At 49.1% G+C, this 7,938-nt stretch overlaps 1 protein-coding gene across 1 annotated transcript in view; it reads right to left on the minus strand.

The window, feature by feature from the left end:
* The window catches only part of LRRC3B (leucine rich repeat containing 3B), a 113,870-nt gene extending 106,257 nt beyond the window's left edge, over nucleotides 1–7,613 (minus strand). Inside the window, exon 1 of the mRNA XM_006883385.1 lies at nucleotides 7,445–7,613. The gene's annotated coding sequence lies outside the window, so the exon portion shown is untranslated. The remainder of the gene's footprint in view (nucleotides 1–7,444) is intronic.
* Between the last annotated feature and the right edge of the window lie 325 nt (nucleotides 7,614–7,938).

The raw sequence follows: 7,938 nt of genomic DNA on the forward strand, positions 1-7,938 counted from the left end.
AAGGAAGGAAGGAAGGAAGAAAAAGGGGAGAAAGGAAACGAAGCTGTATTTGATACAACACCCCCTTTTCAAGTACTTCTGCAAGGTTGGGGATGATTCACAATATTTTACTTTTTAAAATATTCCATTTTCTTATACTTCTAATAAAAGGCATTGCAAATCCCCCTACAAAAGCTGTCTGAAAGTGTAGTGACATTTGCACTGTATGAGTATTAACATAAAAAGGAGCTTAGAAGGTTTAGTTTAAAATGAAATAATAAATTTCATGAATTTGCTAATCTGTCCATTTATCCTCTCAAAGGGGGAAAAATCTGGTTTTAATCTGTTTCTTTGCCACTCTTTTACAAAATTTTTATTGAAAAAGAATCATATGATCTGTAGTCCAAGCCTATCAGGTCTTAAGGGAATTCCAGACATTTCTCATGTGAAACGACTATTTCATGTGCTACTTTGAGATAGACTAAGTTGTTAAAGTTTGTTAAAGAATGTATGCAAATTAATATCTCAAATATAAAAACTTCTCTCATGATTTCCAGCCACTTATAGGTCTTTATAGTTATGTCTGCAGATAAAACTAGTGCTGAATGAACGTATTAATCTCATGGATTACTCAAATCCAAATATACATTAAGGCATTCTAGTTTATTTGAAATAAAATTCATGAGGGCAAACTTCTTGTTTGAGGGTAATCTTTGCTTGTCTTTCTCAGCATAGTTTTCAAACTATTTCCAAACAACCATATCATTTCACTTCTCTGTTACTAAGAATAAGTCAAGGTCGGATGCTTTGATTCTTGACTTTTAACTTTGACACAGTGAGAGTTTTAACTTAGCACATATTGTCAGGATACAGTTAATCCTTGTGAATAAAATTGCTTTCTTTTCTTTTACCCCTTTTTCTTCTTCTTATACTTCATCCCTCAGCCGGTTGCTTCACTGCAGTTATTATTCTAAATATTAACAAGATCATATTGACATGGCAATAGATTTAAAAAAAAATACTCTGGAAAGAACTGTCGCAGTGGAACATTTCATGGGCACTTTAATACCGCACCACGAGGTGTCAGGGAAGGTAAGATGAGAGGATGTGTGTGGTCCACACAGATGGGATCAGGATACACCTCATTCCTCTACCATCCTTCTGAAGGCTAGAGAGTGAAGTAAAAGTGTTCAGTCTAAAGAGAGTCTCCTTCCTTCCTGTGGTTGTTTTGTGGAGACCCAGTCTTTTGATTTTGTAGCATTTGAGTTGTATATTATTTCTTCTCCTTTTCCTTCTCCTTCTCCTTCCTCCTCCTCCTCCTCCTCCACTTCCTCTTCCTCTCTTCTGTATCTCTTCTTCTTTACCATTATTATTATTATTATTAATTATTTCTGCCATGAGCCAGCTAAATTGGGGCTCCTACCCTCAGAATGCCACCCTTGTGGAATGGTCCGATTTTCAGTGGCTCTCCGTGAACCACTAAGCCGCAATGTTATTAGATTCTTCTTCATCCTTAAAAGTATGACTGGATGGTTCAGAAGAACAACTAACAACAACATAAATGAGTCGTGTTATTTTACAAGAACATTGCTGCACTGCAATCCCAAAGGCACAAGGTTCGAATCCACCAGCTGCTCCATGGGAGGATGGGCAATCTCCTTTTGAGCAATTAACTGCCTCTGAAAACCCACCAGAGGGTCAGCTATGGGTCGGTTCTGACTTGGCACACAAAAACAACTACATATTCTAGAGTGTAAATGCTTCTCCTTGAGATAACCAGGGCCTCTGGAATGCAGAGCGAGCTCTGGTGATCTAGTGGGTATGGAGTTGCACTGCAAAGACAGGTAGTTCGAATCCCCCAGCTGTCTGAGGGAGAAAGATGGGCAATTTCCTCTCATGGGATTTACAGCCTCGGAAACCAGATCTGACTGGAGGATCAGTTATGAGTTGTCGTAGCCTGAGTGCACATAGTAAGAACTGTGATTTGGGTCAGTTAACCGGCCACAGATGGCAGGCCCAGGAGGTGGGAACGGAGAGAGGAGGGTCTGGTGAAAAAAAAGCCCATAATGGGAGCGGACTGCCACAGACTAATTCGTCACAACTTTTCATCTTCTCCCATCTATTCCTATCCCAAATCGTTCCATCCTCTCCCATCCATTCCTCTACTCTTTCTTTTGCCCCCAGATCTGACAGAGGAAGGAATCCTTTCCTGGATTAAACAAAAGGCATGAACTAAGCTTCCACCTTCTACCTGTCACTCTTCTTCCTAACGCAATCATGAAAAGCTTGCTTTGCACAATCCCCTCTCAGTTCTCCCAGCAGACATCTTGCTGGTTTGTCTCCAGTGACAGGACATCCTGAATTGTAGTTATAGAGAAAAGCACTAGGTGTTCCTAGGAGCCAGGATTCTGTTCTACAAAGTTGCCTACAGGCATCTAGAAACACAGGGAACTAAGAATATTCTCCTCCTTGAAGGAGCTCTGAGAAGTTAGAGGCAAGGAACAACTTATCCCTTCAGATTCCCAAATATAAACACGAGGGCAAATACTGCTTCCCCTCCGATTTATAGAAACCTAAGGAGTCAGTCAAAGCCTTTGAGTTGTGGAACTGAAGAAAGGCGCTGAATATTCCATGGACTGTCAAAAAGACAAACAAATCTATCTGGGAAAAGATGCAGCCGGATGCTCCGAGGAGGCACGGATAGTGAATCTTGGTCTCAGATACTTCGAGCAATGTGTTAGCTGTGGCCAGTCCTTGGAAAGGGACATCAAGCTTGGAAAGAGGGAAGATCAGGGAAGGAAAGGAAGACCCTCAGTGAGATGGACTGACACAGTGACAACAGCAAGGGACTCAAGTAAGTCAGAGACGGTGAGGATACGGCAGGGTTCTGTTCAAAGGGTGGCTTTGCAGAAAGACCACAGCCAAGAAAACTCTGTGGGGGCAGTTCCACGCTGCCACATGGGGCTGCTATAAATAAAAAAAATCACTAGGCAGCCCTAACAACCAATAACAACCACTAGGCAGCCCTAACAACCAATAACAACCACTAGGCAGCCCTAACAACCAATAACAACCACTAGGCAGCCCTAACAACCACCAACAACCACACAGTTCAGCCTAAAGCACAGACATCCATGAGGATTCATAGCAACTCAGCTCATCCTCTTCAGAAGTATTTCCTCAATGCTGCATTTTCATAAATACTGGGGAATCTGCCAGGACAAAATTAATCTGACAGAAGCGGATTATTTACCATCATACAGATCACAGGTTGCAATTTCTGTTAATTTGAAGGTTTGTAAATAGTCTACTGTAATTTTTAGCAAAAGGAGCACGTTAGTGGTAGCTTGCCCATTTTGCAGGCTGCTTGGTTAGGAGTCCGGCATTGAGAATCCCACTCTTGTTGTTACGTACCATTGAATCGGAACAGACTCATAATGAACTGACCCTCCAGTGGGTTTTCAGAGGCAGTAAATCACACAGGAGGAGACTGCATATATTTCCCTTATGAAACAGTTGGTGGATTTGAACCATATACTGTCCCCCTACTTTTATATCACTTTGCATATAAAATTCAGACACATTGTGTATCATTCATGTGCACTGCACTTCAGCACATTCCTATACTCACACTGTGTTTCAAAAGATGACTCATGTACAGTATGTTGTATAAAATTAATCACCATTGATCTTTGCTTACTACTACCTCGTTTCTTCAGGTCCCCATTGGGTCCTTCTAATTCCCTCACCCCTGACCCGTCACCAAACTCTGGAATCTTAGTAATTTCTCTCCTCCCCACCCTCTGGCTCCCTGCTACCCTCCCCTTCCCACTTTGGACTTTTATCCACATCTTATTAGTTATCCTTCTATATTTTGCAATAATGTGAACCACACACTTCTTTGTTCACAGTGCAGCCCCGTCTGCCCTCCTGCATGGCTGTGCACAGGGATGGACTCATTGCTGGTGGGTTTAGCTAAGTCCCACTACACAATTTTGATTATCTTGAGTGAAGGACTGATTCATCACCATTACGTTGGAAATCTAAATTTTAAAAATAATCAAATGATTATATTTCACCTCCCGCATTGCTAGTGGCCTAGCGGTAAGGAGTATCACTGGCAACCCACAAGGCACACGGTTCAAATCCACCAACTGCTTCATAGGAGTAAAATGAGTCATCTCCCTCTGTGAGCTTTGGAGCCTCCGAAAACCCACTAGAGGGTCACTTATGAGTCAGTTCCAACCCGGCAGTGCACAACAACAACAACAATTATTTTTTGGATGCTTAAAAGCAACAGCATCAGACATAGTATATTTGTGAGCAAAGGATCTCAAAATTAACCCTCGTTAATTTTGTGGTCTATAATACACTGAGTGGCTTAGGGCCTTTCTGAATGATGTCCCAGATCCCTTCTCATGAACCTGTGGTGATTCCTTCCAGTACCAGGATACAGCTCCTACCTCAAACAGCCTCTGACTTTTCACCATAGAGCCCACCTCGGCTCACATATGGATCTTTTCTTCCATTCCCCTGTACATTTAAAAACTGAAATATCGACCAAAAGATGCAGAAAGTTCAATACCAGTAGCCTGCTTCTAAGGGTGTTGCCAGCACCAGCTGCCCTTTGACCAGGAGATACCCTCATTGACTCTAAGGTGGTCAGTCTTCCCACCGCTACAGCACAGGTGTGAATTGACACTTAGATGTACTCCTGGCACCTGAGCAAAGAGAAAGGTTTCCTCCCTGCTTCCATCGGGGCAAAGTTCTTTAATGTCAAAAATGTCACAGAGCATGGGACATCCCCAGGGTTCTCTGCCCATCAGCTCACCATTTACCAGATGGTAGTAACTAACTGAATTTCTGTGACTTGGTTTACCAATCTATAAAATGGGAAGAATAGCCTATCTCTCAGAAAATTCAAGCAAACAAACAAAAAAGCCACACACCAAAACCCAACAACCCTGTGATATTTTTAGGATGGCATCAACACACAGAAAAATTCACCAAATACTCCCTGTAGTTAACATTATTGCCATGTGTCTCCTCAGAATGGCTCGGCCTACCTAAGGAGATGGAGGCCCAGGTGAGGATCTGCACTCCTCCTTCAAAAGTTCCCAGAAGATTTGTTCTAACCTGTTTCACATGCAAAGAGAGGTGCGACCCCAGGTGATGCGCATCAGAAGGAAAGGCTCTCCAGAGCCCCTAAAGGTAAATCTCCCGGAGTGTGGAAGGTAAAGTCTCAGCCTACCTCAGGTATCCAGGTAATTCCAAGCAGCCAGCGCTCTGGGACAGAGGCCTGACTGTGAGGGTGTGGCCTTTATGCTCAGAAGCTGCACCAGGAGCCGCGCACAGGGAATCCCCTTTCCTGTTGGCCCCTTGAGGATCTGCAGCTTGCTAGGAGGGAATCCAAGAGCTCCAGTGCTCAGAGCTGGGTGTGTGAGAGACCTGGAAATTCTTCCCGGGAGCCCAGGTGGGCCGACCAAGGCGCGAGGCCCAGGAAAGGGGATGCGCTGAGCTCTGCTTTCTCCAAGCTGGTGCAGGAGCGCAAGTGGCTTCTACAGGGCACCCGCAGAGAAGGGCTCTTCCCTGGAAGCCTGCACGTGAGAGCTCTCACCAGTGAGGACCTCCAATGGCACAAAATCCAGATTCAGGAAACCTTCAGATTCTTTCCCTGAGGGAGCAGGAGACAGAAGCCAGAAGCAGAGGGGCGTGCACCTCCTCTGGGAAAAGAAGCATCGAGCGCTGCTTCTCTTGCTTGGAAAGCCCAGGGGCTTCCCCCCACAGAAAGAGGCGACCCAAGGGTGAACTAAAAGGCAGTGGGGGTGGGCTTTCTTTGCAAAAGCAGCCTAAGCTGCCTCCCCAGATAGTCTTTCATGCCAGACTTCTGGGGTGCAAAGGAGGAAGCCCTGTGAAGCATCTGAACAACCAGAAAAATCTACCTGGGTGCTGTAAGGTGGGCGCCCCCCTCTGCTTGGGCTCCAGGCTCCCTTCATGGTGCCAGTAATTCCTAATTCTGCATTCCTCCCCCTCCTCACTTCCCCCAGTTCTGGGCTTGGAGCGTCTCCCTGGCAGTGTGGGGCTCCCCCACTCTCACACGCCACCCAGGTGCAGTTTAAGGAGGTACAGTGGGTGGGAAATCAGGAGGCTCCCACTGCAACCAACGCCCCTTTGCGCTCCTCCAGCCCTTTCTGACCTGTCCACTGGCCGGGTGCTGGGGACTCCCCCTTTCCGGAATGCAGACTTTCTCCTCCCTGGCTGCAGGAGTCCCCTTCCCACCCTGCAGATGGAAGGCAGCCGGGACTGGTGAGCACCGGGCAGGGATGGTGAGCGTGGCTGCGGAGGTGGCATCGGTGTAAAAGCGACAAGGCGAGGCACTTGGCGCTGGAGGAGGCAGTGGATGGTGGTCCTCTCCCAGCGCCAAAGAAAAGCAACTCTGATCTGGCTACTCAGTCGCCGCCCAGGTCACCAATGCATAGAGATTCTCTCGTTTGCTATCGTTCTCCAGAGCTCGCCTCATTCCAGGCAGCCAGCGAGCGAGCTGCCTCCCCAAATCTCTTTGGGCTCTCACAATCCAGGGCTCCCTTCCGTGTCTCCCCAGGTGTCCAGCCCCTCCCCCATCTTTATTTACACACCTTAGCGCCCTCCACACTCAAACCTATTTACCTCCCCTCTAGCTCACAGCTCAGGGCTCTGTTCCTCACCTGTGCTAACAGAATCGTTCACCCCTCTTTTAGGTGGGGCAGACCTACCCCCAAGACCCAACCTCTCCTTCCATCCTCACCGGCAACCTTTCCCTTCGCAAAGCACTTAAGTCGCCCACCCGGCTCTGCACTAGCAGATCCCAGGGCGCACAGCTGCAAGTCGTTCCAAGGGTTTCATTACCATAGTTGGGGGGTGGCGTGTGCAAGGCTGGGCCAACCCAGCGCTGTGCTGGACGGAGCTCCGGGAGTGTCTGCAGCCTTACCCTACGTCCCACCTCTCCCATTCTGCGGCCTCGACTCCTAACCACCCCCTACAGGCAGGATGAACACTGCTGGGTCCCAAGCCCTCGCCTCTGGAGCAGGAGGTGCGTGCGGGGAGCCTCAAGTCGACTGGCAAGAACACACAGAAAGGAGCAGATACATAGAAACAGCCTCCCCCCACCCACCCCGAAAAGCCAGCACAGAACAACCAGGCACGCAACTTGCAAAGCTCGGGTGAGCACAGCTCAGATACCCCGAGCACAAAAGTTTGCAGACTATTGCGGGGCAATCCGCTGCATGACGAGCAAAGGGTCTACACCGCTACACCAGGCGGCGGCTCTCCACCAGTCTGCGCCAAGGCGCCCAAGAGATGTGGACAGATAATGGCCAAAAACTGGGGTGACGGCTCCCGTCTGTCTGTGGACCATAGGGCGGCCTAGGCACCCGGACTGGGGCACGGTCCCGCGCTCAGAGAAAAGCAACAGGCGGCCGCACCTTACCTTGCGCCAGTGCCAGGCCGAGGCGGCTGCTCCATCCTGGTGGTGCAGGGAGGAGGCGCTGGGTGCGTCTGACCCAGGGTGTGCGCGCGGCTAGCGCTGCAGCAGCAGCTACCACCGCCGGCAGCCAGCGGGGCCGCCCACCCCAAAGCCCGGCCAGGAGGGCGGGCTCGCTGGAGCGCGGGACGCGGCGGTGCGTGGCGTCCCCGCGCGCCTCCACCGAGAGGGCGCGGCCGGCGGGCGGTGCGGGGCGCAGCCGGTTTCCTGCTGCGGCAGCCGCTGCAGACCCTGCAGATTCCCCGGGCTCAGCTCCGGACACAAAGGCGCGAGCCGGGGGAAATCGGCAGGAGAGGCTCAGGCACCGGAGGTGAACCCTCTCCAAGCAAGGCTGGCTGAGGGAGGAGGCGACTGGGGACAGGAAAGCAGCAGAGAATGAACGTGACCGTGCGCGCTCGGCCACCGCCTTGCCGCGCTGTCCTCAGCCTCCAGGGTGGGGG

This window comes from Elephantulus edwardii, unplaced genomic scaffold, assembly GCF_000299155.1.
Source record: "Elephantulus edwardii isolate Elephantulus edwardi_28Jun2011 unplaced genomic scaffold, EleEdw1.0 scaffold00027, whole genome shotgun sequence".
In the NCBI taxonomy this organism is placed as follows: Eukaryota; Metazoa; Chordata; class Mammalia; order Macroscelidea; family Macroscelididae; genus Elephantulus; species Elephantulus edwardii.